Here is a 24,523-nt window from a genome sequence, read left to right as displayed (position 1 = left end):
GGGATTTAGAGTGGCTGCTAATGGATACGGGGTTTCTTTTTGGGGGAATAAACATGTTCTGGGGTTATATAATGGTGATGACTGGACAATGTGGATATACCAAAAATCACTGAATTGTATAACTGAAGAGAATAAATTACGCTCTATGTATTATTTCTCAAAAAACCTATCAAGAATGAAATCAGATTTTCGACAGATTCTCTCAATTCTTGGCTCATGTGTTTATGTCAGTGTAGTTGTAAAAATTAATTTGAATTCCCTTTGGTGAAAGAGTTTTGTGTTTTAGGGTTTTACTCCTTTCTGTGGTCTTGCTATTCATTATGAGGTTTTCTCCTTTTCTGTTAGTCTCTGTTTATCTTTTGTGTTTTCCTTCGTTCCACTCATCATCCCAGTGAGACTTGGCTGCAGCAGCTGCCAAACCCCTCCTCTGCTTCCAGGGCGGGGACGCATTGGTTTCAGGAAACTCTGATGCCACTGGTCATCAGCGTCAGCGCTCAGCCCGCCTTCCCAGCAGTCTCTGAGGAAAAGGTCCATTCTCTGAGACTTTACTGGCCTAATGGTTTAGGGTACATGACCCCAACGACTTGTCTAGATAAAAGAATCCTTCATTCATTCATTCCTTCAACAGCCAGTTCCTGACTGAGGACATACGTTATGAGTTCCTTGAGGGTAGAATCCTCATTCACTCAGCACATACTTAGCTGTGGCTCAGTACCAGTTGCTGGAACAGGAGTGAGCAGTGAGGAGAGGGCTCCTGCTGGTATGGAGCTCACCTGCTGGGGGTTGGTGGCAATGGACACGTAATAAACAAGACGCTTCACTTCTGAATGTGTGAGGTGATAGTGACCTGGGCTGGGAAGGGGTAAGGGGGGCTGTGGCAGACGAGGGGGGGAAGATGCCAGCCAGAGCCAGGGGGAGAATATCCCTGGCTGAAGAAACAGCAGATGCAAAGAGCCCCAAGAGAGAACTGGCTCAGAGAGTCGGAGTGGCCGGTCAGCGAGGCGGAAGCTTCATGAGCGAGGGGGTGTAGAAAGTGCAACACATGAAGGTGGGGCAGGGCTTACAAGCATGGTGGAGAACTGAGATTTTGTTCTACAAAGGGAACCCATTGTATGGTCTAATTTACATTTTTCAAGGATCATGCCAGCAGCAGTCTTACTCATGTGTTTGTAACCGCAATTTCTCACTTCGTGTTTGGCACGTTCATAGTAGGTGCTGGTTCGTCCAGTGGGTGGGCATATGGGGTGTACCCCACGCCAGGGAGTGTGCCTGATGCTGACCCCAGAAGCTCTTCACCTTGTCACTCTTTTAAGAGTGTTTTGTAAACACACTTAGTATTCTCCTGCAAATGTACATGAAGAGGCAGGCAGAATCTAACAATTTATAAACTTATTACTGATTTTTTTTTGCAACTGCCCTGATTTCAAAATCACGGTCATCACATGTTTATAAAATGAGCTGGCATTTTAAACCATATTTGATACATAACTGGCTAACTGCACCTAGTAACTAGTAACAGAGTCGTTCTCTGCTAAGAGCCAACACAACAGCAGGGCTTTTGGGGGATAGAAGGGGCGCTCTGGGTTCTAACTCATTTTTCCAGTGTGTCTGAATTTCTTGCTTCCATGCTCCTTAGAGGGAAAAACTGTCTTTTTTTTTTTTTTTTTAAGATTTTATTCATTTATTTTAGAGAGAGCACGAGCGGGGGTAGGGAGAGGATCTTAGGGAGACTCCACACTGAGCACGGAGCCCCATGTGGGGCTCTCTCTCAGGACCCTGAGATCTCAACCCGAGCGGAAACCAAGAGTCGGATGCCTAACGGACTGAGCCACCCCGGCGCCCCAGGAAAATTGTCTTCTTGTTTGCTTCAAACTGCTCCGGCCTTTTGCTGGGAGACCAGAGGCTATATGATCTTCATCCACTAACTTAATGCAGGAAGTGAAAATCTATCACATGAATTGCTGCCGCTTTAACTTCCGTCTTGCCTCTGCCTCTTCAGTCATTTAAGGCATTTGTCCGGCTCATCTACGGCGGATCCCTCACATTCTTCCAAGGGGAACTGATGCAGCTTTGGAGAGACGGGAACGCTGGGGTCTGTGAGTCGACTGCTTGAGAAGTGTTCATGTAGGTTCTGGAATGGGGCCTCTGTCATAGGTACTAATGCTGAAAGGAAGTGTCAAATTTTCCATAGTCCGAGCTTTCCAGAACTTGGTTGGCTGCTTGCCCCTGAGTGGGAATTTCTTTTCTAAAATAAATGATTTGGAACGTTCTTCTCTTGCCACCCAGACACACAGTTGCAGTTCCTCCTGCCTGGGAAAGTTAACTCCCCAGCTGTGATACGGTGCACAGCGTCGTCCTGGTTTAATCAGCTTCCAAAACCTCATTAAACCGCACATTAAAATTGTAAGGTGACAGCAAAGTTGATTCTTCCCCCGCCTCCCCCCACTTTGATGCCATTGTTGTTTTTTCTGGCTTTCCTTTTTGGTTCCTGGTTTTACCCCCTATTCTTTCTTCTTAGTTTTGTTTGGTCAAAATCTTTCTTTTAACATTTGGGTTCCCTTAGGCCTGTTCCACCTTGGTAATTCCTCTGCTTATTCTTTCTATTGTTTTCTCTCTCGAATTCAGAACACCCCTTTCCCATGAACCTGCTTTTTTTCCTCCTGCAAGGATTGCCGTTGAAGAGAAAGCTGAGTTGCCTGGAACTTCATGTTGCTATGCAGCCGTTTCACATCCTTTCTTAAGCTGAGGGAATGAATGATAAGATCATGCAGTTAGGCAGTGTATTCATCAGGGTCTCCAGAGAAACGGAACCAATGTGATATACATGTGATTCTTGAACAGTGTGGGGGTTAGAGGCACCGACCCCCCACCCTGCACAGTCAGAAATCTGTGTATAACTTTTTCTTTTAAGAAAGATTACTTATGGGCGCCTGGGTGGCTCAGTTGGTTAAGCGACTGCCTTCGGCTCAGGTCATGATCCTGGAGTCCCGGGATCGAGTCCCGCATCGGGCTCCCTGCTCGGCAGGGAGTCTGCTTCTCCCTCTGACCCTCCTCCCTCTCATGCTCTCTGTCTCTCATTCTCTCTCTCTCAAATAAATAAAAAATAAAATCTTTAAAAAAAAAAAAAAAGAAAGATTACTTATTGGGTGCTGGGTGGCTCAGTTGGTTAAGCGACTGCCTTCGGCTCAGGTCATGATCCTGGAGTCCCGGGATCGAGTCCCGCATCGGGCTCCCTGCTCAGCAGGGAGTCTGCTTCTCCCTCTGACCCTCTTCCCTCTTGTGCTCTCTATCTCTCATTCTCTCTCTCAAATAAATAAAATCTTAAAAAAAGAAAGAAAGATTATTTATTTGAGAGTAAGAGAGGGGGGCGGGGCGGGGAGGAGCAGAGGGGGAGGGACAAGCAGACTCCACGCAGAGCATGGAGCCAGATGCAGGGCTCGATCCCACGACTCTGAGATCATGACCTAAACCAAAACTAAGAATGAGAGGCTTAACTGACTCAGCCACCCAGGTGTTCCCTCTGTATAACTTTATGTTGACTGTATGTTGACTCTCCAAAAACTTAACTAATAGTCTACTGTTGACCAGAAGCCTTGCCAATAACATAAACAGTTGATTAACACATTCTTTTATGTCACATGTATTATATACTGTATTCCTTACAATAAAGTAAGCTAGGGAACATGTTACTAAGAAAATTGTAAGGAAAATACATTTATAATACTGTACTATTAAAAAATCTGTGTAAGTAGACCAATACAATTCAAATCTGTGTTGTTCAAGGGTCAACCGTGTGTGTGTGTGTGTGTGTATGTGTACAAAAGGGATTTATTATAATGCATTGGCCCGCAGGATTATGGAAGCTGGAAAGTACAGAATCTCCAGAGTCCATGTCCCAGTTTGAGTCCCCAGAGGCCAGAACTGCTGTAGAACCAGGAAGAGCTGATGTCCTAGCTGGATGGCCATGAGTCAGGAGAATTCTGTCTTACTTGGGGCAGGTCAGCCTTTTGTTCCATTCAGGCCTTCAACTGATTGGGTGAGACCCACCCACACCAGGAAGAGCAGTCTGCTTAAGGCAGTGCACCAATTGAAGTGCTAATCTCCTACAGAAACATCCAGCATTGTGTTTGCCCAACTCCCTGGGCACCCTGTGGCCCTGTCAGATTAACATCAAGGCAGCTCCTGGGCTGGGAGCTGTATGTTGTTTGACACGTACAGAAGCTGACCTCAGGTCAGAGCTGGGACATCATTTTGTAGTTTGACGCCTCTCTGCTCTTACGCTTCTGGTCATGCACCCTCTCATCATGTTTTGTACATGCTCTTTTTACTGGTCGCTGGTCAGTGGCCTCTCATGCATCACAGGAATTGCTCCAAATTTCCTTATTTTTCAAGTTCTTTTCCTAACTCCTACCCCTTTGCTTCCCATGTGAGATCTGGCCTCTTCTTTCGTGGACGGGAGAAACAGACTTGGACAGGTCTGTTAATTCGCCCAAAGTCACACAGCTGTTGAGTGGGCAAACGGATGGCATTTGAAGCAATGGGCCTTGTCCTTCCTGGGAGCCCCCCTGGGTGCCAGACACCATGCTGAGCGCTAAATGCCCTCGTTTCCCCAACGTCTCTAACCTTGATGCCTCTGTCCTTCCCATTTCTGGAAGGGTGTGTCCTGTTCCAAGCACCCAGCATTGCTCAGATCTTACTGACTAGTGCCTGCTTCTTAGTGCACAGGCCTCTGGCACTCTGCTCCTGTAATTTTCTTTCCTGTTTATTTTCCCCCTTTATATTTGGTATAAAACATCCTTCGCTCTTTCATCCTTAAAAACTCTCCCTTGACCCTGTGTCCCTCTCAAGTTATTACTGATCCCTTCTCTTCCTTTTACTCCCCATTCTTTATTTTTAACTCCCAATAAGTCCTCGGCCTGCTGAGACCCAAGCTGCTGCTGCTGTCTGTCCATCCACTATTCTTGGCAGAGACCTGGAGAGCATCCTGTTCAGTCCCGTGTCGTGACTGCTCTGCTTGACTCCACAGCATCTGTCACTGCTGACCATTTCTTCCCCCAGGAACTCTCGTTCCTTCTCTGCTCTTGCTCAGCTTCCCCCACCTTCCGTCCGGCCCCTCCGCCGCGGTTCTCATGCTTGACTGTGCATGAGCATCACCCTGAGGGCGCGTGGCACCCTAGGTGGCGGCCCCACCCCAGGGCTGCCGATCCAGCAGGTCTAGGTGGGCCCCAGGGCTTTGCATCTAACTGGACTCCAGGTGATGCTGCGGCTGCTCCAGAGACCACACTTTGACACTGATGTTGCAGGTTTTCCAGAATGTTCTCTCATTGTGAGTTCCCCTTAGTGTCATCCTCTCTCATGGATTCTGATGTCATTTATTTTCTGAAATTCAGTCTCTCATCTCCACATCTCTCTGGTCTGGCAGGTAGATGTCCTTTGAGATTGTCTTCAGTATTTCTTGGAAGGGTACTTTTGGCATTTGGGATGTGACGGTTCTCTGCTGAGTGGGATGGTCCTGTGCCCCGAAGGATGTTTGGTTCCACCCAGTCACTGGAACAACCAAGACAACCCCCACCCCTGCACATTTCCAAATGCCCCTGGGGGTGTGGTGCTGTCCCTGGTTGGGAAGCTCACTAGGTTCCCCCATCCCGCACCTCCTGTATCCTAGCACATGCCTAGTCAATCAAGTGGAGACCTTGCCCTTCTACCTCAACCTTCCTCCCTTTTAATTGGTTACCAAATTCCATCCATTTATTTCTAAAATAGCTCTTAATTCTGCCCCCTCTTCTGTAGTTTTAAGCACAGGTTTTTGGTTTTTTTTTAATTAATTAATTTATTTTTTAAATTTCTTATTCTTATGTTAATCCCCATACATTACATCATTAGTTTTAGATGTAGTGTTCCATGATTCATTGTTCGTGCATAACACCCAGTGCTCCATGCAGAATGTGCCCTCCTCAATACCCACCACCAGGCTAACCCATCCTCCCACCCCCCTCCCCTCTAGAACTCTCAGTTTGTTTTTCAGAGTCCATCGTCTCTCATGGTTCGTCTACCCCTCCGATTTCCCCCGCTTCATTCTTCCCCTCCCGCTACCTTCTTCTTTTTTTTTTTCTTAACATATATTGCATTATTTGTTTCAGAGGTACAGATCTGAGATTCAACAGTCTTGCACAATTCACAGCGCTTACCAGAGCACATACCCTCCCCAGTGTCTATCACCCAGTCACCCCATCCCTCCCACCCCACCACCCACTCCAGCAACCCTCAGTTTGTTTCCTGCAATTAATAAGCACAGGTTTTAACGTCTGGCTTCTTGACAGGAGTTCAAATTAAAATCCTAACTTGGCCTTTTAGTAGCTTTATGACCTTAGGCAAGCTAACTAATCTCTCGGAGTCTGTCTCTTCAATCCATAAAAAGAAGATAACTCCTTCATAGCGTTATTGTGAGGATTGGCAGTGAGTACTAAGCACTTTTGCCTGACACAGACGGGCCTGGCAATTCCCACCTTAGACCAGTGCAGGGGCCCCCTGCCTGCCTCCAGTCTCTGTGCCCCAGCCCTTGCTGGGCACCGCCCAAGGAGCTTTTACAAATGTAGCCTGGCCAGGCCACTCTCTGCTTAGGAATCTTCATGGATCCCCATTGCACATACAGTTAAACTCCTTAGCGTGGCCTACAGAGCTCTTTGGAAATACGATTCCAACCCAGTCTTCCAGCCTTACTCTTGTCTGTCAACCTGCTCCCTCCGCTCACCACCCCCCCAACCCCCCACCCTGCCAGCTTGCATTCTCTCTCTCTCTCTCAAGGACTCACTGCCCCCCCCCCCCCCCGCCCCCTTCACATCCCCATGTTTCTTCTTTGCCTAGGAAGGGCCTGCTCCTTCTAGGCCGGCTCGAATGTCCCTTTCTTTTTGGGAAGTCTTTTCCCTGTGCCTCCTTTGACCCTCGGCTCCCATTGTGGGAGGTGTGTGCCTGTGTTTTCGCGTGTGTGTTGTCTTTAGCTGATTTCCAGTTTCTCCTTCACTTGCTGAGTGTGATGTGGTCAAAGGAGCACAGGCTCTTTCCCACGACACACACCTCGGGCTGCATTCTGACTCAGCCACTGTGGAGGCGTGTGACATTGGCACGTAGCCCCTTTGTTCGTGAGTGGTGTTTGGGTTCTCCTCTCTGCCTCCCTGGGTCAGATGAGATCACATCATTAAGACACCTGATACATTTCTCAGTGGGGAATCATTTGGCAAAATGCCCCCCGGGGCTCTCCACTGCCCTTAGTCCGAGAGGCACTAGGCAGGGCCATTCCAATTGTATTTGTTTTCTGTTGCTGACATAACTAGTTACTGCAAACTCAGTAGTTTTGACAACACAAGTTGATGATCATCTTACAGTTTGGTAGGTCAAAAGTCAGACACAGCCTTATCCAGTAAGGGCAGGGTTGTGTCCTGGAGGCTCTAGGGGATAATCAGTTTCCTTGCTTGGTTTGGGTTGTTGGCATACTTTACCTCCAGGAGGTTGTAAGACTGAGGTTCCCGTTTCCTTGCTGGCTGTTGCCTGGGGCCACCCTGAGCAGATAGCAGTCTGTCTCAGGTCCTTGCGTGGGGCTCCCTAGAGCTCAGCACCAGGCATGAGACATCACATCTCATTCCGCCCCCTCTGACCAATCACATCCATAAAGGCCCTTTTGCCATGTGAGATAACATATGCACAGTCCCGGGGACTACAGTGTAGACATTTTGAGGGGCCCTTATTCTGCCTGCTACACCTATCATGCCTCTAAACTCTCTGAAATATCACTGTGAATGTTATTCCCTTCCTTGATGATCCTGTGGTCGTTGTCTGCCAAAGAATCCTTTGTTTCTGTGATACCAGACAGCTCTTCTTGCACACAGTGAGCGAGGTAGTTGTTGGTTGTTTTTGGTAGCCCAGATCTGGTCCTCCTCCTTTGGGTAATGGTACCCTGATCCTCTAGCCCCACTTCTCTGTGTTTGTGAGGTGGTACTTAGCCGGCCGGCCAGCTCAGGGGTGGTTGGTGGGCCCTGATGACACAGCTTAAGAGTGATTGGGCCAGGGATGGGGACCCGCCCCACACCAGGCCCCTGAGACATTGACCTGGGACGTTTGCTGGAACTATTGGGCAGGAGGCCTTTCTCCTTCCAGTGGGACAGACGATTGGATAGAAAGGCAGCCCAGAGATGGAGGTGGTTATCTTGACATCACCAGGAGAGGGAAGAACCTGCCAGAGAATGAGGCCAACCTGGAAAATCAAAGCAGACCTAAAAAATGGAAACTGATAGATTTCTGCTGACCTAGTTTGAGCCCCTGGATTTAGAATTTTCTGAAGCCTGATGTGTACCTGGACTTTTAAGTTATAACATCTCAATAAATTCCCTTTTTTGTCCTTAGCAGTGTTCAGTTGGGTTTGTGATGACTGTGTGTCCTGACTATAACCGTGAGCGAAGGTGGAATCCCAGAGCTGATGCGTTCAGATAATGGAGCTCTCTCTTCCAGGTCTTCACTGAGATTTTGTGGAAGGACTTTTTGCTCCTGGTGGTGCTTGTTATTATTTCTCCAGAGTTTTTCCGAGGATTCTCTGTTCCTACAACTTAGTGGAAGAACTTCTTTTTAGGGACACCTCTAGTTTCAGTGGTTGTTTATTCATTTTTTAAAAATTTTAAATGAATCATTCTGTGCCAAGCTGCAATAAGAAGGTGTGTGTGCTTCTAGGGAGATGTTGGCAGGACAGTGAAGAGCTATGCCCCGGGGACAGAGCAGGCTTTGAGCAAGGGACGAGGAGGAAGGAGCCCTGCCCGCTCCCCCTCCTGTCTGTTCCCCAGGCAGTCTGCTAGCCAGACCCAGTGCTCACAGACAGACCTAGAAGGACACTCAGCACAAGCCATAGCCGGGGATCCCCCGACATTTGAGGAAAACCAACCTGCTGAACGGGACGAGAAAATAACATGGAAGGAAACATGAATCAGATAAGTAGGGTAAGACTTGTTGAAAAAATATATGAAGATTCATGTTTATAGACACAGAGCTAGGCATCCCGGGAATTGTTAAACATTAAAAGGTTAAAAGGCTTTCTAAGAAATGATTTATTCTCAATCCAACTGAACATTTTAATGAGTCCTCCAAAAGCCTGCTAATATAATCTTGTCTATAACATGGGGCTTTTTTAATTCCCTTAGCCCCAGTATTATAAACAACTGTTAAAATATCCTTTATATTAATCCTTGTTAATGTATAATCACCATTTGATCCAGTGTTTTTGAGATGCAGGCCAAGATCCATCAGAGGGTGGTGAAACCAGTGTAGAGGGGTTCAAGCAGCACTTTCTTAGAGAGAGAGAAAGAAAGAAAGAAAAAAAAAAAGACAACTGAGCAGAACAGAGTAGAATAAAATAAAAAACATTAGTGTGTTTCACAAGTTGTAAGCAGAAATACTGTTTTGTGAAACTTTGTGATGTGAAATGTATTTCTTACTGTGGCTTGTGGCCCTAAAAGTTTGAAAAAACACCAGTCTAACTCGCTTTCTCCCTGTGAGGCTGCTAAATGAAACTGAATTTTTTCCTTTAGTGTTTTTGCAGAATACATTATCTTGAATAATTAAATACTAAAGCAAACAAGAAACACTCATGCAGATTTATTTTTGCCATTTCCTCAATAGGTTCAACTTTGAAAAGCAGAACCAACAGAATGTGTAAATGATGCAGGAACTTTGTCTCCTCCTTCTAAGTGCTCATTAGCACGGTCCAAGAATCTCTCCAAGTGAGGGTCAAGAAGCTGCTTCTAGCTTCTAAAGTACATCATTCCTTTGTAACTTAATGAGGAAACTAGCCAGCAACTAAGTAACCTGTCAAGAATTTCTTTCAACCTAGATTTCCAGTTACAAAATATCACAAAGGGACATTTAGAATCACTCTAGCCTTTTTAGAGATGCTTGTGATAAACACTCATAGTATTAATATTTCAAGGAGGACATGAGTAAAAAAATTACGAATAACATTTTAAAACAGATTGTCAATAAAGGATCGAGAAGCCATAGCATATACAAGGAAGAATTTGGAAGGTGAATTTTCGGAAGTCATGTGTCTAGGATAGGCATACAACTTGTCTTTGCTGTGCAACGGTATAGTTATATTTATTCTCCTAAACCTAATACGCTGTATGAATCACATAGAATATGTTTAATAAGAGAAATTTCTGAGCTCAACACACATGATCTACATTTACACATGGAGACTTAACTGTCCTCTCTCGCTGCTTTCCCTGATCCCAGCCAGCTCATTTTACTCATCTTCTCTTGGAGCTAAGTTAGTTCTTTTTTTTTTTTTTTTTTTTAAGATTTTATTTATTTATTCATGACAGACAGAGAGGCAGAGGGAGAAGCAGGCTCCCAAGGAGCAGAGAGCCCGATGTGGGACTCGATCCCAGGACCCTGGGATCATGACCTGAGCCGAAGGCAGACGCTTAACCATCTGAGCCACCCAGGCGCCCAAGCTAAGTTAGTTCTTGATGCGTCCACTGCAGTGTGGGACTTGTAACGGGTGTGAAAGAGCCTCAGTGCAAGGGAGGGAGCGAAGCTCTAGCAAAATCTTGCTCCAATATGTCTAAAGCCAAAGTAAGTCAGTTATCTTTCATATCTGTTTTCTACAAAAGAGAACAGCTTAACTAATCCATAATCCCACATAACTGTTACTTTTATAATACATTACATTGTGTGTGTATGTGTGTAAGTACAATTATTTTTAACGTCCTGTTTGGTATTCTGTTCTCACTTAACCCATTGCCTTCTTCCTTAGTATGCCTGATTATCCATATTGATTTTGCTGCCAGTGTTTGGGCTCTTCCATTTTAATAAAAAAGGAAATACAGCTAGATACAGATGCTCATGTTATTTGAACCTATTTTTACTCATCGAAACAGTGCTTCTAAGTCCTAAATAAAGCAGCAGCCAGTCTTGCCTTATTTACTACTGAAATAAATCCCCCCTACCAGCCTTCTCAGAACCACGTTCTATTTCCAATCCATATTATTCCTTGGGCTATTCCACTTAGACTGGTCATTGGAAAAACTATGATTTGGAATCCACACTTCTCACGGTATCGTGTTGGTGACCATTGTGATGGCAGGGCCTGGAGTGGCTAAGGGCCTTCGTGTTCTAGTATGATGGGGGGCTAGGGAGTGCCCCTTTGTCTTGGCTTGAAGGGGTAGCTTGAAGGAGTTGAATCCCAAGCAAACCCTCCAGTTAGCCCTGCCCCAGGTACAATGTCGAATGTTTCCCTCCCCCAGTACCTTCACCTTGACAGGTGTCTAGGGACCTCCTCTTCTTGAAGAAGCTTTACGTGTGTTCAGGACATTAAAACATAAGTCAGAAAGGGACAGATTCCTGGGCACAGACAGGTGCCCCCTAATGGTGGCTGGAGGTGGTTAATGCATGGCAGACAACCTGGTATCAGATTGTGGCAGACACTGTTGGTTGTCTCTCAGTAGAGTAGTCCAGATTCCCTTTCCTCTCATACCCTGTTAGAAGAGCTCTCTACCCACAACAGAGACTGACTATGTCAGATGTTCCCGGCCTCCACTGCAGCTAGGGGAGAGAATGTGACCTAGTCCTAACCAATGAGATGTAAAGGGAAGTCTGCTGAAGGGCATCTAGGAAAGATTTTCCTCCCCACTAAAAAGAAATATGCACAAGAACCCTTCTTCCCTGTCTCATTTCATTATATCTTTGGATGCAGTCGTATGAGGATGTGATGCTTGGAGCTGTGGAAGACATCTTGCATCCATGAGGTGACAAGCCTAAAAACAAAACAAAACAAACAAGCAAAAAAACAGTCCTCTGAGGTAGGAAAAGAGAGAGCCTGGTTTTTAAATGACATTAAGTTGCCAAACCAACTTTTCTTTCTAAGGACATCTGATATAAGATGATTAAGTATCTCTGTTGTTACATTATCTTTAGACAGGTGTGTTACTTACAGCCAAAAGTGTTGTAAAAAGAAGTCAATGAGAAGGACATCCAGGGAGCTCCCCAGCCCTGGTGGTGTTTGGTGCCCGCTGGGGCAGAGGCTGAGGATGGTGACTTAGCTCCTTAACCAAAGGCCCTGTCAGGTATAAAGGCCCCATGTCTTGGGTTCTTCCCCTTATTCCTGTTGCCCTCCTAGTCTCTGCCCCCAACAGCCTGGGAAATCTTTTTCTAATCTGAGTGTATAAAAAGCTGGCCCATGTTCATCCTGATTTTTCTGTGCTCTGAACTTTCTCAGGGCCTACGCTTGTAAAGCTAAAAATATCCCTTTATTCTCCTTCCACTGTAGCATTTTTCAATTTACAAAACAGCCTCGATGCTTAAATGGGGAAAAAGCCAACAGGACATGTATATGTTGTAGTGGAAGGCAGAGCTGGGGTGGGGGTGGGGAGAGGATAAAGTAGGTAGAAGGGAAAAAACCAGAAAACAATATCAGTTAATATTTTAAGCCTTGTATCCATTCAAAAAACTCTAGCCTTTTTACAGATGCCTGTGGTTAACACTCGTAGTATTAATATTTCAAAGAGGACATGGGTAAAAAATCACAAATAACATTTTAAAACTTTTCAACTTTGTTCCTTTGTGATCTGTCAAAAAGGCAAAGCCACTTTCAAATCCGATACATAATCTTCATCCATTTAAGTATTTTCAGAGCCAAGATCTATGTGCTAGGGATAGAGCAGTGTACAGAAAGAAAGAAGTTTCTGCCCTCGTGGAGTTTACATTTTAGAGGGGGAAGACAGACCACAAGCAAGTAAAGGAAAACGGAGAGTCTAAGAGGATGATCAGCATGATAGAGATAGGCGGGTGGATTTGTAGTTTTCAGTAGAGATCAGGGTTCCTGAGAAAGAGAGATGTGCACAAAGGAGATAAGGAGGCAGCCAGCCATATAGACACCTGGGGTGGGAGCATCCCAGCAGAGGGAGAAGCTCAGGCAGGAGATGGCTCAGCATGGATGAAAACTGTTCAGGTCAGTGTGGCTGGAATGGAGTGAACAAGGGTGAACTAGGAACAGACCAGGTTCCAGAGCTTCACAGGAGCCAGATGGGGGAGGGCCCTGCTTCGGACCAGGGAAGCTTAGACAATGCCTCTTCACCAATGCCCTTCGGAATGCCTGGCTGGCGGATGCCGTGTCCTGCAATTGGTTGTCGGAGGTCCCCACCTGCCTGGGTTGTTCTATACCACCGTAGACAGCAAAGCAGAATAGGACTGCTTTTAAAATTACCTGCAAGTCATATAGTCAATGTGTGTGGATTTCTGGAAAACCCTGAAAATTCAAAAGGCATTCCCTCACGTACCAGGCAATGGAATTTTGTTTGGCTTCATTTGGACTCATTTTGTCAGTGACATTTCCCCTCCCCAAAGGCAACAGTGACATAAAATATTTGGGGCTGTTTTAAAGGAAACCAAAATTTGCATTTTAAAAACTTGGTAAATAACATTTGATCAAAACTATACATTTATTATCAGTTATTTTAAAAGTGCACCATATCGCCTGGCCTCTCCAGCACCTTCAGCTCTCTATGCATTGATATGGCATCTCCATTACCTATGAGAGCTTCCTTTCGGGTAACTCTTCTCCCTCCCTCTCAGGGGAACGGATTTAGCAAGTAACCCTGTTGTCTTCTACCTGGTTCGTTTCTCCCTTTGCATTTTTTCTCCTTGGGCCTTTCTCTTGGGCATGTCGGTGGCAGCTGGAGGCTCTGACTAAAGAAGATGGGTTCAGGTCTGGGGGGCAGTGCTCATTCTGGGGAATCGCTGAGAGAAGCTAGAGCTCCATTTCTTTTTTTTTTAAAGACATTTATTTATTTATTTACTTATTTATTTATGAGGGAATGAGAGAGAAAGAGGAGTGGCAAAGGAAAAGGGAGGGGGTAGGGAAAGAATCTCAAGCAGACTCCCCACTGAGCGTGGAGCCAGAGTTGGATCTCATGACCCTGAGATCATGACCTGAGCAGAAACCAAGAGTCGGATGCTTAACCAACTGAGCCACCCAGGCGCCCCTAGAGCCTAATGTCTTTTCCCATCGTCTGTTACTGACCCATCATGGAGTCTCTCTGAAATTTTGACCTGGTGTGAATTCCTTGAACTGACAGGGTTTCTACAGGATGGCCTGTGTCTGCCCTTATCAGGACCACTTCCGCCTTCACTCTGTCTCGGTAGATGGACGAAGGATTTTATGATTCCACCACAGTCTCTCAACTCGGTTACAGGTATTGTGTTCCAGTTAGAAGTGCCCACCGGTTGCTCATCAACTGCATACTGAATCTGGATCTTCTTGAAGAGAGGTACGAGTGTGCGGACTGGGACGATGGTATCATTCTTTTCCCGAGTAGACATTTATGGAGTGCCTGCTGTGTGTTGGTCACAGGAGCTGCAGGAGATAGAAAGCCAAAGAAAAAAATTCCAACCCTGGAGAAGCTCATGGGTTTTTTGTTTAGCAATATTGAAAGGATTCAAAATATTTACTCTCTAGCTCAGGGGTCCCTTTCGGAAATTTCCTCGTGGACTGAGGATCTTTATGTCCTACTGGGGCCAGATGAATTCTACCTTTATGTCCTACCGGATGTGAAGGTGGCTGCTTAGGGTAGGGATGCTGGTGATGATCTAGAAAGCTGAGGCCCAGAGAAGGCAAATGTGACCCCCGGCCACCTGGTGGCCTGGTGATGGTGTTGGGGAGGGACACTGGGCATTGCAGGCTGGGGAGCAGGGCGGGGGAATGTTTTGGGGGATGCCTGAATTCCAAAACAGAAGAAAGTCTGGATTTCTGTGAAGCAGGAACATCTCAGAGGAGATAGGGAGGGAAGGATTCCAAGTTCTCAGATATTCGGGAAAAGAGAAAGCTCTCTCCTTTCCTACCCCTCTCACCTGCCATGCTTCCTCACCCCAGTACCTGGAAGGAATGCAGATTTCTGTCCATTCTGGGGCCTAAGGACAGAACTAAAGAGTTAGTGTAATGTACGTAATGTGCTGAGAACCATGCCTGGCACAGAGTGAGTGCTGTATAAATATCTGTCTATTGTTGTGATCCTGTTGTTTTAGTCCCCAGATGATCAGACAGATGGACCTGGACTTTTCATTTGAGCAGCCATTAGCGGTGGGAGTGCTGGTCTGAATTCTATGCAGGCCACTTTTGGGCAGATGGCCCCTCTATGGGCAGATGGCCCCTCTATGGGCAGATGGCTCCTCTATGGCCCATCTCTACACCAACCCTTGCTAATGTCATGTGACTAGATCCCTCTGCTGCCTCTTTTGAGAACTTCCTTTCTGAAGTGTAGGAGGCTGGGGGAAGCTCCCAAGCCCCATTCCTTCCTCAGAGCAGGACAAAGTGGGGACAATGAGGCATCTGCCATGAGCAGTTCTGGTTGGCATCCATGTAGCAAAGAGCCACAAGGACACCTCGGATCCAGAGGTGCAGTGAGAGGAGGCATGACTCTGTGAGGAGGTGAGGAGGATGGAGGTTCCTGTCTGGAGAGGGGGCTCTGGAATATTCAAGCATCCAGAAATCCCAACTCACATCCCTGTTGGAGAGCATGCCCCATTATTATGCAGAGGGTGGCTCTTCTCATGTTCTTAGCAGTGTGGGAACTGTTCACGTGGGTTAACCAACCCTCCTGAGACTTGCTGGGTTCCTTGAAGGCTCCCAAGAGTTTGTCTGGAAATTGGATGGAAAAAACCCATAAACCAGGTAGTTGGGGGCTCCCCTGACAGTAGGGGGCTCCAGTCACCCATATGACAAATGTAAAATAAATCTTAAGGGACTGTCATTATAGAAAGTGCTTAAAAAGTAAGACTGGGCCATTACAGTATCCAGGATCTACCAGATAGCTAGCATGAGATAATTAACTGAAAATGTATAATACTATCATCATCATTTCCAGAGGGTTTAATAAGTGCCAGACTCTGTACTGAGTGCTTAGTTATCTCGTGTCACCTTCCTGGCAACCCTGTGATGACAATAATCATGAGTGACTAGATAGCCACGGTCACTCACCCAAAGCCACACAAGCTGGCTTCAGCCCCAAAGCTGTGTTCTTAGAACCATTCGAACTCACTGCTTGGGAAATCATTAGTTTTCCTTATGCATAGTCACAAGGGTTCTGGAAACCAGTCACGCCTATTAGACGAAAGCTCTTGTTTTGGACTTTGAGGGGCAGGGAGAGAATATTTATCGTAGTCTGAGGTATAAGGAAAAAAAGGAAATTGGTCTCATGTCTTCTGAAATCACATGTCAAGTGGTCAGATCACTTCAGCCACAGTGGATTTTGGTCTCTGCTTGGCCCGCCGCAGGTGCGCTTTGGGGGTCCATGTTGTCAGACCCAAAGCTCCTTTCTCCTCTCTTCCTGGTTCAGGATTGGGCCAGGAGGCTGGGGGCGCAGATTCCAGCCAGCCCAGGCTGCTCTTGGGGACCCCGGGGCGGGCCCTTCAGCCTCCTCCACCTTAGCCTTTTTGTGCGTGAAGTGGGGGCACCGCACGGCCTCCCTCAAGCTCAGGTCGTGTTGCACAAGCATGCCACATCACTGTTCTCAGGAGGCTGCAGAGGGAGATTTAGGCACTCGGCAGAGACGTGGCTGGGTGCAAGGTCCACTAGGCAGCCTGAGTGAGGGAACGGGCGTGCTGCTGAGGATGGAAAGCTCCACAGAGATCTATTTTTGAGACTGATGCAGAATCCCAGGCAGTGACGTGCCAGTGACTCAGCCCAGTAGGTGGAAGTGATTTTAAATAATGACAGTATCAACCGTCTTCCTCCTCCCGCGGTGTCACACATCACCACACACAAACTCAGCCCCGCACCCACTGAACTGAGTCAGCCACTCCGTGGGAGATCGAGAAGGCTGGAACGACCCCCGGGTGTCTCAGCGCATCCCCTCGAGCCGACAGGGTGAAGGCAGGCATCTGCTGAGCAGTGTCCTTTTCATCCCCCCAAACCAGGCCAGATGACCAAGGGGGAACAAAAAGGTGACTTTGTATGTCCCCCAAGTTTCAGCGGTCCTCTCAGAATGAAGTGAGCCGTAATGACAGCTGCCACCTTCAGGGAAGAGGACACGCGAGTTCATTAGAAAGGGAAGCCGCCCATTTCAGTTAGAAATCTCTAGCACTCGAGAGGGGAAGAAACTGCAGTAATTGGATTGGCAGCTTCTGATGTCTCTTTGTAGATAGAACAATAAAGGGGCATGAGCTCAGGAAAGGGGGCACAGGTCATGCCGGGTTTGGATCCCATGAGTTCCTCTGTGATTCACTGAGCTCAAACGGTGCCCAGCCACCATGGCTGCCTCGTGTTATCCTTGACCCCGGGCGCCCCCAGAGGCGAGGGCTCAATCAGGGACTTTACTGGGACTTCTGGAGGCTTGCAGGGACCAAACAAAAATCAAAGCCCTTGAGCTAGCAGTGGGAGGAGGGGAGGGCAATTTCTTAGGAGCAGCCATCTAATGAAGAAGAATGAGATGGGAAGGGTTGGAGAGAAGAGTCCGGAGACAGAGTCCAGCTCGTCAAAGGTTGCTGGGGTTTGAAGCCTTGGGCTGCATCCCTCAGCTTTACTCGGGCCGAAGCTAGAGGCTCCAGATGGGGAGCAGGGATCAAAAATGATTTATTTTGTGTGCATCATTTTAAGGAACATTCAGTGTGTACTGTCAGGACCAATACAAATTAAAAATAGGTTTGATTCTCTGCTGAAAATAAAGGAAAAGATTTCCCTTTCTCTCTCTTTCTTTCCTTTCTCTCTTTCTCTCTTTCTTTCCTTTCTTTCCTTTCTTTCTTTCTTTCTTTCTTTCTTTCTTTCTTTCTTTCTTTCTTTCTTTCTTTCTTTCTTTCTTTCCTTTCTTTCTTTCTTTTCTTTTCTTTCTTTCTTTTTTTCCCCCAAGCACTGACTTTAGGACACTTGCCATTGAAAGTACCTTCTCTCATCTTTGAAAAATACACAGATCATTTGGAAGATGAGATTGGCATTTTGTCAGCGCTATGGCCCACGAATGTCTTCCTCCTGGGACCTGGGCACCATCTCTTTGAAATGTGAACATCAGGGGAGATGGTGTTCTGTCTCTCAGCTTAGGTGGGAGGGTAGGAGCCTAACTTCAGTGGGCACCTCCTTCTGAACTGCAAAATAACATCCTATCATAAAGTCGGAGAAGGTTGTTTCTCCCCTGGATAAAGCCAATTAGCTAGCGCAGAAGGTCCTCGATTACCAGGTAAAGTTAGGATGAACTCTGTGTGACCAGTGGTGCTGTGAAGTCCCTTTATTTGAGGACTAGTCATGGTTCATCCTGAGAAAATGTATGGAATGGGCATCTGCTTGGTCCTATGAAAGAGTGAGCTTGCTTGCTTTCTCTGCAATTCCTAGTGGATTGTCTGTGCTGTGCATTACACTCTGGTTTAATGCTTATTCAGTAATAAAACTGATTTTGTTCTCTATACGCCCTTTGTGGAGAGAATTTGTGGGTTGAAAGAAGATTTTGGTTTTGATTGTATTTCTCCAGCCATCCTCACCTTATGTCTGTTCTGTGGCTGCCTGCGCTCAGTCCATATTTATAAGTACAATATATGTCACCTTGCCTTTTTATAGCTGAAGTTCTCTTAAAGGACCCAAACGTTTGCTAAGAGATGATTTTAAAGCTCAATGAAGGAAGGAGCAGATAAAACTACTTCCATTTTATGGTGGTTGCAGAAGGTGCGGGGCTTGTCCGAGTTCATGTTGACTGGAGAAAGGTAAGAAGCGTTAAATCCCAGGACACTCCGTATTTGCTGTCCTGTCGCCCAGCCCCTAGGACCCCATACCACTTGATTTTCACTGTTATAATATTATAATTTTCTTTTCTAATCATCTGTAATAGTCACATATCCCCCAAGTTCCTGCTCATGATCTGCATCATCACATTTGATGAATGGTTAAAAATGCAATTTGCAGGGCGCCTGGGTGGCTCAGTCTGCCTTCTGCTCAGGTCATGATCCCAGGGTCCTGGGATCGAGACCCAGAACGGGCTCCCCGCTCAGCGGGGAGCCTGCTTCTCTCTCTCCCTCTGTCTCTCCCCCCTGCTCGTGCTCTCTCTCTCTCACACAAATAAATAAATAAAATCTACAAAAAAAAGCAATTTGCTCTCCTCCTAGATGTATGTGCAAGAGAAATAAGTGCATATTTCCACAGAAGGGCTGGTACAGTAATGTTCATAGCAGTTTTATTCATGATAGCCAGAACTGGAAACAACCAAAACGCCTATCAACAGGTGAATGGATAAAGCAGTTGTGATGTGGGCGCCTGGGTGGCTCAGTTGGTTAAGCGACTGCCTTCGGCTCAGGTCATGATCCCGGAGTCCCGGGATCGAGTCCCGCATCGGGCTCCCTGCTCAGCAGGGAGTCTGCTCCTCCCTCTGACCCTACCCCCTCTTATACTCTCTCTCTCTCACTCTCTCTCTCAAATAAATAAAAAATAAAATCTTAAAAAAAAAAAAGCAGTTGTGATGTATCCATACAATGGAATACCACTCAGCCACTGAACTCAACTGCTGATAACATGCAATAACATGAGTGAGTCTCAAAAACAGTCCACTGAGCTAGAGAAGCCAGACACAAAAGAGCACACACTGTGTGAGTCCGCTTCCATGGTGTTCTGTAATAAGCCAAACCAATCTCTAGTGATGGAAAGCAGCTCAGTGCTTACCTGGAGTGGGAGTGGGAGAGGCTGACTATAAAGGGGCACGAGGGAACTTTCTGGGATGGCGGAAATGTCCTATTTCTTGATTAGGGCAAAAGTGGCCCGGGTATATCCCTTTATCAAAACTCGAACTATATGCATAAAATGGCTGTAGTTAACTGTAAATAATTCAGCAAATTTATTCAAAAAATAAATTTTTCTTTGTGCACAAAATGTGACATAAAAACACAAACTGCAGTTTGCTTTCCCAGCTGTGGGGACTTGGTTCGCAGGATGCTGGGACGCCGCCCCTCTGCGGAACCAGCTCCCAGCCGGCGGCAAGATTATGCTGGTCTGTCCCCATCTCCGAAGGGCTGTAGACTGAGGCGGGCTCGCAGTGTCGCGCAGCTGGGGGTGGTGTGTTCCCAGAGCTCGTCTCCAGGGGAAGCGGCTCTGTCAGAGGAGCCCACGGCTGGCAGGTTGTGATGATCCTGCGGCTCTTACAGGAATGAAAGGGCCGTGACTCACGCGTCACCTTGATGGGAATAGTAAGGGCTCCCTTCTCCACTCGAGCGGGGAGCAGAAAACTCTCTCTTTCAATATTACTTTTTTTTTGGTAAATGTCATTTCAGCTCCTCCCCACTGACTCATTTGAGAGACATACCTGTCAGGCCTTATATTGGTTAAGTCCAATCCCTCCTCGGAACAAGACCGTGTAGGGTGCAGGGAAATCACCAAACTCTCCATGATTACCAGATGCGGAGGGGAAACCCGCCTCTCTCTTGGTTCCGTGAGCCAGCGACATGGCCCTTCTCGGACTGGTTTTCCCACCCTCGAGGGGCAGGCAGGGGAAGACGGGCCTGAATTGTAATTCGTTGTTTTATAAAATGGACATCTCGAGGCCTGCAGACACCAGAATGGGATCCTAGGGAGATTTTTTAAGAGGCTTCTGTGGATTCATCGGATTTCCATCTGCCTTAGGAAGGCTTGGGGGAAGAAAGAGGTGAAGCAGAGACAGGAGTGATCACATCCAAGCCTGGGGACAGGATTTCGGGCTGTGGCCAGAAGCCAGCAGAGAGGCGTGGCCCAGACTCGCCCTCGAAGCCCTTGGAAGGAAGCACCCAGCCAACACCTGACGTCAGCCTCCTGGCCTCCAGACCCGCGGGGGGATACAGCTCAGCTGCTTGCGCTCCCAGCTTGTGCTACTTTGTGGTACTTTGTTCTGGTAGCCCGAGCAAGCTGGTACCAAAGCACGGGTGGGAAAAAGAGCCCGCGTGGGTGAAGAAAGGTTGCAAGGCCGTCGTAGCTCGATGTGTGGAAAGCAGGCCTCCACCATCCCTCTGGCTGGGACCTCCGTAGGGGAGTCTCCCAGCCCCATGTCCTCTGGCTGCCTGTCCCTATGGAGCTCACTTTCCACGTTGCTCATCTGGAACGTGGCTGGGTGGGGTGGGGAGAGCATGACGCCTGGCCTGCCCATCTCTCCGGGTGCTGGCGAGGAACAGAGGAGACGGTTTGAAAACGTCTTGTGAATCACATGCACAGGGTGTTAGATGCACCTTCTGTTGTTTCAGAGTTTCGACAGAGACCCCAAAGGGAAAGAGAAATATGTAGCTGCTTATCAATGCAGGACTCACTAAGAGCTTATGCAATCAGCTTTGAGACCTTCAGCTTGTCACCGACCTGGAGACCATAGAAGAAAAGGCTGGGGGGCGGGGTGCAGCACAGGACAGGTGGAGAGCAGCTCTTCAGCGTGGGAGCTATTGTGGTGTGAGGAGCTGCTTCTCCCCCTTGGCCTCGTACTCTCCCCACAATAAGCCTAGTGAGACTCTGGCTTCAGAGTGCCCACAGAATGCTCGACGGGTGCCCTCTGGAGTGGGAAGGACAAAGGACTGATACTTGAACCACATTTCAAATCACAAATGCAGAGCCTGGTTGGAGGAGCCCATGATGGCAGGACAAGGAGAGAGAGACAGGGTAGTGCGCTGCACTCGTGACCACAGGGCTCAGAGGAGAGCTTCTTGCAGCTGCATGAGGACCCCACAGAGGAGAGCTGCCACTGAGTTACCTTAAAAGGGACGCTTGCCCTGAAGGACCATCTGCAAGGCAAGGTGACCCCAGCAGTATCACTCAGGATGGGGCAGACATCAGAAGCCAGGGGCCAGGGACAGTTATAACTGGGCAGCTCAAGGAACATCCCCGATGTCTAATATTGCCTCACAGAGAGACCTCTGGGGAATCTGCAAGAGCTCCCTGTGGGAGAGAGTAAGCATTCTGGCAGGCCACACCCCTGGGTCCTGTCCTGAAACTACCCGTGCTGATCAAGTACTACGCTTTATCCCTCTCCCCTCCCTACTCTCAGTCTGGGGGTGCCAGAACAGTATTTGAGTGAGGTGAGAAATGGGGGAGAAGTACACCATGCTTTTCCTCTTCTGTTTAGAGTTCCTCAGCCTGAGTCAGTCCTGAGTTTTACATTGGTTGTGGGATTTTAGCTTTGATAGTAGACTGAATTGGACTTTCCAGTATCTGAAGAAGGTGTATTCACTAATCAGTGGAGTGACTGGAAAAGCTGTGGAACTTTTCTCAGAATTCATCCCGGGACAGGGAAGAACAACCAGAGAGCAGTTGCTTAAAGAAGCAGTGGTCAGAAAGAATCAAGATTTTTTTTCTGTTTGTACCATATTGCATTTTATTCCTTTTTTTTTTTTTTAAGATTTTATTTATTTGAGAGAGAGAGTGTGTGTGAGAGCAGGGGAGGAGAGGTGCAGAGGGGGAGGGGCAGAAGGAGAGGGGCAGAGGGAGAGTGAGAGGGAAAGGCAGACTCCCCACAGGGGCCTGACCCCAGGACCCTAAGATCATGACCTGAGGTTAAATCAGATGCTTAAGCCACCCAGGCGCCCTGCATCTTACTGTTTTAACAAAGAGGTTATAGTTAGATAAATGTTAACTTTGGAACCTCCTTTCCTGGGAATAAAAGGATCAACAGAGCTCACTCTCCTTATTGTAGCTAAATGAATATCCACATAATGGGCATGTCATTAATTTTACTTAGAGTGAATCCTGAATTAGCAATAAACATAGGTTTCCATTAAGGATTTCTATTTGCATTCAAAGAAGGTGAGTATTCCTTAAGTTGTACTTTGCATGACATTTGCGAGATAACTATATAAGATTACAATTAAGCGTTAAAGGTTTTTAAGCAACTTGAAATGCGTAGGAATGCATTAAATCATAAAATAGCATTAGAACAGCCTTATAGTGGGCGCCTGGGTGGCTCAGATGGTTAAGCGTCTGCCTTCGGCTCAGGTCATGATCTCAGGGTCCTGGGATCGAGTCCCGCATCGGGTTCCCTGCTCAGTGCAGAGCCTGCTTCTCCCTCTCCCTCTGCCACTCCCTCTGCTTGTGCTCTTCTGTCTATCTCTCTATCAAATAAATAAATAAAATCTTAAAAAAAAAAAAAGAACAGCCTTATAGTTTATAAAGGATCTGATGTATCTTGAGTACCAGAAATTCTAGTGCTTGAATCTGGTAATATATTACTCTTGGTGTTAATTAACACTTCTTTGGGAGTAACAGAAACCCAACTCAGACTAGCTTCTGAAAGAGAATGCATTGGTTCATATAGCCGGGAAGTCCAGGGGTGGATCTGGTTTCAGACATGGCTGGATGTAGGGCTGCTTCTCTCTTTCTCTCAGGTCTGCTAGTGATGTTTTGCTTCATTCAACAAACTTTCCCCGATATGGTGGGGAAAATGTCTCCCGTCCCCTTCTATCTCCCATGCTCAGCAACCATGGTAGAAAGTGAACTTGTCTCAGCAGTGTCCACAGAGCTATAAGCCCCAAAGACAACCCAGTCATATTCCACCCCGAACCAACCTCTTTGGCTAAGAGATGGGAAGCTCTGACTGGCCAGCTTGGGTCATGTGGCCATCTCTGTCGAAGGAGGCTGTCTGTCGCACAATGGTTGACAGTCCATTTAATGGACCTCACAGAATGGTCAAGAAGTTTTTAGAAGGGGATGGAATAGCATGCATGCTGCCTTAGCACATGACAAGCTCCGTTTTCTTCTTTATTCACAGAGACTATTCAGTTGGCACTTTCTAGGTCTGGAGTCGAAGTGACGTCCCTTTACCCCATGCCACTATTGTCTGATAGCACTCAGAGTCGACCTACCCATCTGAGCCCAAGTCATGGAGGGACTGGCCTGGAAAGAGATCCTATTTTGAGTATGTGTAGTTTTCTCCTTAAAGCATCAGGATTTATTTTTTAAATCCACCTGTCATTTATTTATACATTATTTATACTTGTTTTAAGTTTTCTGTGAAAACAACTCATGTAGTTTCCGTTTTCCTGACTGGCCCCCAATTGATTGAAACACATCCCTTTGAGACCGATTACACGTGTAGGGCTGGCTGTGAAAGGATGAAGTTTGTTCTTGGATCCAGGACACCTTTCCAGGCTCTGACTCCCAGATGCTTCTGGCAGCCCCAGGCTCCACACCACCCTGCCAGCCTTCCATTCTTTTCTCTCCGTCACCCACACTCCAGGGGCTGCGTTCTGCTGGGTGACTGTACCTGGTCATGGATGTTGGTAAGATCGCCCAATCCCCTAGTTTGCTAGCTAGTTGAAATGTTTCTCTCCCAGATAAACTACTTCCTTGGTTTAGATAAACATGCTTCTTAAGAAGGCCTTTAGGGAATGTCAGAGATGGAGGAAATCTCAGTCCCAGGGGCTAACTAGAGGCTTCCATGCACATAGACACAGTCATCTACTCTGTCCATGTGTAAGGTAACATGAGGGCATTGCGTGTTTCTTCCTCCTTTGACACCTTCCCATCTGGGCCGGTGGGAAGGTTAAAGCACAATCAGGCTAATGCATTCTAACG

General features: G+C 47.0%; 1 protein-coding gene across 16 annotated transcripts in view; it reads left to right on the top strand.

The window, feature by feature from the left end:
- The first annotated feature begins 6,240 nt into the window (after positions 1 to 6,240).
- The window catches only part of BAALC (BAALC binder of MAP3K1 and KLF4), a 130,138-nt gene continuing 111,855 nt past the window's right edge, over positions 6,241 to 24,523 (top strand). For 5 of the 16 annotated variants that reach the window (XM_064588010.1, XM_064588011.1, XM_064588008.1 and 2 more), the window contains exons 1-6: positions 6,896 to 8,981; positions 10,362 to 10,614; positions 14,115 to 14,306; positions 18,578 to 18,720; positions 23,718 to 23,864; positions 23,953 to 24,228. The gene's annotated coding sequence lies outside the window, so the exon portion shown is untranslated. Of the gene's footprint in view, positions 8,982 to 10,361; positions 10,615 to 14,114; positions 14,307 to 18,577; positions 18,721 to 23,717; positions 23,865 to 23,952; positions 24,229 to 24,523 lie in introns of all 16 variants that reach the window. The other 11 variants (XR_010410563.1, XR_010410560.1, XR_010410564.1 and 8 more) reach the window with 7 other exon arrangements.

This window comes from Mirounga angustirostris, unplaced genomic scaffold, assembly GCF_029215605.1.
Source record: "Mirounga angustirostris isolate CCGP_5_RB_7025 unplaced genomic scaffold, mMirAng1.0.hap1 SCAF_4, whole genome shotgun sequence".
In the NCBI taxonomy this organism is placed as follows: domain Eukaryota; kingdom Metazoa; phylum Chordata; class Mammalia; order Carnivora; family Phocidae; genus Mirounga; species Mirounga angustirostris.
Note: the sequence above shows the minus strand (reverse complement) of the source record. Positions and strands in the feature narration are given on the sequence as shown.